Raw genomic sequence first — 3,668 nt, 5'->3', positions numbered from 1 at the left:
ATATATATATATATATATATATACACAGGGTAGCCTACGATGTTCCATCATGTCCTTATTAAACACTTTATATGTACCTTTGATGATATATATATTATATTTATTCAACAGTGTTAACGACTAACTTCCTTCAATATTATATACAATATACGACAGTATTTTAATTTGTAGCCGTATCTCCAGATTTATCTGGCCGAACGCCCCCTTGAGGCGCACCATTGTGTAATACAATGTTCTGGACGGTTATTTGGACCTTTTCAACCTTGAAGCCTTCGTGGTCTAGTGGTTATGATGCTCGCCTTCTCAGCGAGAGGTCACAGGTTCTAATCCCGTCGGAGGCATTTTATTACACAATGATTTTTTATAGCACTTTATTCGCTGAAAAGCTACAGGGTAGCCTACGATGTTCCATCATGTCCTTATTAAACACTGTAGGCCGCTCTATGTACCTTTGATGATACAGTATATATTATATTTATTCAGCAGTGTTAACGACTAACTCACAACCGTGAATGTGAAAATGTCCACATGATCTGTCTCTTATACACATCTAGATGTGTATAAGAGACAGATATCATTTTCTACTGTTTGTATCATTTTGATCCAACTCTGCTGTAATTCTGGAGGGTACTTTGGACAATTTCAAATTTCTACGACGCTTGTCGGAAAAGCGCGTCAGGTATCGTAACCATCTTATTATTTATCTTGAACATCGTTCTAACAATTCGGCTCCTAAAGGACTACAATTTCATGTATTCCATTCGCAGATCGTGACTTCCATTCCCGCTGGAATGGCGTCCTTAACAAAAATGCATGTCGATTAAATGAGGTCCTAATTGGCAACTGCCGCGAACTCCTCAAAGACATCGACAACCAAATTCACTTTAGGACTAGAAGGCTAAAAAGAGACCTCCCTATATCTGAGTTTCAAAACAAACTCAAGATTATTGCCAAGGATTGCCTTAAGCTTTCCAAGAAACTTTCCCTGAGGAGACAACACAAATTTGGTCGAGACAATATCACTTCAACACAAGTGATCGAACCTTCGCACAATATTCGGCTTTCACGTAAGCCTAGAAGGTTCATTCGGCGCTTTAGTGATAATCCGTGCAACACCACGGATTCAGTTGTTCAAATTAACTGTCAGCTTTCCGAAGGAGAAACCAAACTTCTATCCCGAGGATTCAAATTTTGCCCAACACCGAGGCAGGCTGACCCACAACAACTATCTTTGGATCTGGAAGCTTTCTTCCGACGTTTAAGATGCCGTGAATTTTTTCGCCGATTCCGACGGCAACACCACGGATAACACAGGCAATGTTACTAAATTAAAACCTAAAAGTACCTGGAATCCCCCTAAGAATCGTTGCCCAGCTTTAGAAACTTTCATTCAGGCCATTGAGGAGGACGTTAAAAACCACACTCCTAGTCAAGATTTCCGCGACAATCTCACAAAAAATGAGAGGCAGGCCATCGCCAATTTGCGTCAGCGTGATGATATTATCATCAAACCAGCTGATAAAGGCTCTTCCACTGTCGTAATGGACATTAAATTCTATGAAGAGGAGTCCTTAAGACAACTAAACAATCCTCTTCACTATCGGAAGCTCACAGAGGACCCCACTCCGGAAATTTCTTAAGGAAGTGGAAAAATCTGTATTAAAGATGGTTAAAAAAGGTTCCATCGATCCCAAAATTGGACCCCATCTCATCCAGGTCGATCCGGCACCAGGACGTTTCTATGTCCTACCCAAAATCCAAAAAAGCAGGCCATCCTGGCAGACCCATTATTTCGGGCAACGGTACTGCTACAGAAAAAAATCTCTGAATATGTGGATGACTTATTGAGACCATATGTTGTTGCTCTCCCCTCGTACATTCAGGACTCCACGGACTTTATCCGCAAAATTAACCAAATTTCAAATTTACCTAATAATACTGCTCTGGCTACATTTGATGTTTCGTCATTATATACTAATATCCCTCATGAAGAAGGTGTTAATGCGTGCATTTCAAATTACAAGCAAATTCGGGGCAAAACCCCATCTAAATCACATCTCCATGAACTTCTGACCAATAATAACTTTGTTTTCGGCGACGGTCATTACCTTCAAATTCATGGCACAGCGATGGGCACCAAAATGGCTCCATCTTTTGCTAACTTATTTATGGGACAATTTGAGGCCAATTTCCTGTCCCTACAGCAAAAGAAACCAGATGTTTGGTTTCGTTACATTGATGATATCTTCATGATCTGGACCCATGGTGAAGATAGTTTGGATACGTTCCTATTGAACATTAATTCGGCTCATACCACAATCAAATTCACTAACAAATCCACAAGCAGTGTAGATTTTTTGGACATCACCGTGACCATGGAAAATGGTGCACTTAAAACTGATCTCTTCCGTAAACCCACGGATAAACATATGTACCTGCTCCCTAGCAGCTGTCACCCCCCGCACTGTAAAAAAAAAACATTCCGTACAGCCAAGCATTGCGCATGAGACGCATTTGTTCTTCGGATTTAGATTTTCAGAATCGAACAGAAGAACTATCCGGACATCTCCAGAATAGAAATTATCATCGAGGACCCATTGAAAATGCTATAAAAAAGCAAAGGACATACCTCTTGCTCAAACACTGACGTAGAAACCACGTCAACGATCGACCAGAGTGCCATTGGTCACAACCTATTACCCTAGGTTACCACCACTAAGGGCTATAATTCAGAAACATATGCCCATTCTACAGACCACAGAACGTCTTAGGTCTGTTTTTCCGGATACACCGTTCATAGCCTTTCGCAGACCACCTAACCTTCGTGATATAGTAGTGCGATCTAAATTCAAGAGGCAAACTAACTCTTGCGACAACCGTAATTTGGGTAGTCATCTTTGTGGTTCATCATGCAAAACATGCTCCTTGCTTGATTCTACACAATCATTCAAGAGCAACCACACAAACCACATATTTCGGATAAGGCAGTCAATTAATTGCCTCACCAAAAATGTCATTTATCTCATATATTGTAATATTTGTGGTAAACAATATGTCGGAGAAACAAACAACACTCTCCGTATGAGAATGACACAACATAGATCAGCTATCAGAGCATCTAAGCTTGATCAACCAGTAGCCGAACATTTCAATTTAGCTGGTCATTCAATTTCAAATTTCAGAGTGATTGCGATTGACCATAATGCCAGTTGGAGCGACAAAAATCGCAAAGATAAAGAGAATCACTGGGAACTTTTACTTAAAACAACCACACCATTTGGACTCAATATTAGGAACGTTCTCCCAGTACACTAAGTTAAACCAATGGCATTTCAATTTATTCTGGATAAATCATGGCTTATTTATTGAGGCTTGCCTCTAAAGTTTAGTTTTGGCCTTCCTGTTTACTTGTTTAGGCTATTTATTCTAATCTCACCCAACCTATTGTTTCCAATCATGCTTGCATGAAATTCTCACTTTATACCATCTAGCTTTTTCTACCCTCACTCACTCGCCACTGAGGAAGGACTAGTGTTGTCCGAAGCTCTGGTTCTATTTCTGGCTGTTTACTTACGTTTACTTTTTAGCTGTTGCTTATCATTTTTGTATCTCTACTGAGATCCAGCCATTGTTTCCCACAGCATTGTTGTTTTCCAGTATTTTGCCTT

The 3,668-nt window shown here is 40.1% G+C and overlaps 1 non-coding gene across 1 annotated transcript; it reads left to right on the top strand.

Annotated features, from left to right (window-relative positions):
- Positions 1–268: 268 nt before the first annotated feature.
- Trnar-ucu lies at positions 269–341 on the top strand. The gene has a single exon. It is a non-coding gene; the product is annotated as a tRNA-Arg (tRNA).
- Positions 342–3,668: the final 3,327 nt, after the last annotated feature.

Source organism: Anneissia japonica, unplaced genomic scaffold (genome assembly GCF_011630105.1).
Source record: "Anneissia japonica isolate Jap-2015-1 unplaced genomic scaffold, ASM1163010v1 scaffold288053_len460827_cov147, whole genome shotgun sequence".
In the NCBI taxonomy this organism is placed as follows: domain Eukaryota; kingdom Metazoa; phylum Echinodermata; class Crinoidea; order Comatulida; family Comatulidae; genus Anneissia; species Anneissia japonica.
This window is presented reverse-complemented; position numbering and strand designations above follow the sequence as displayed.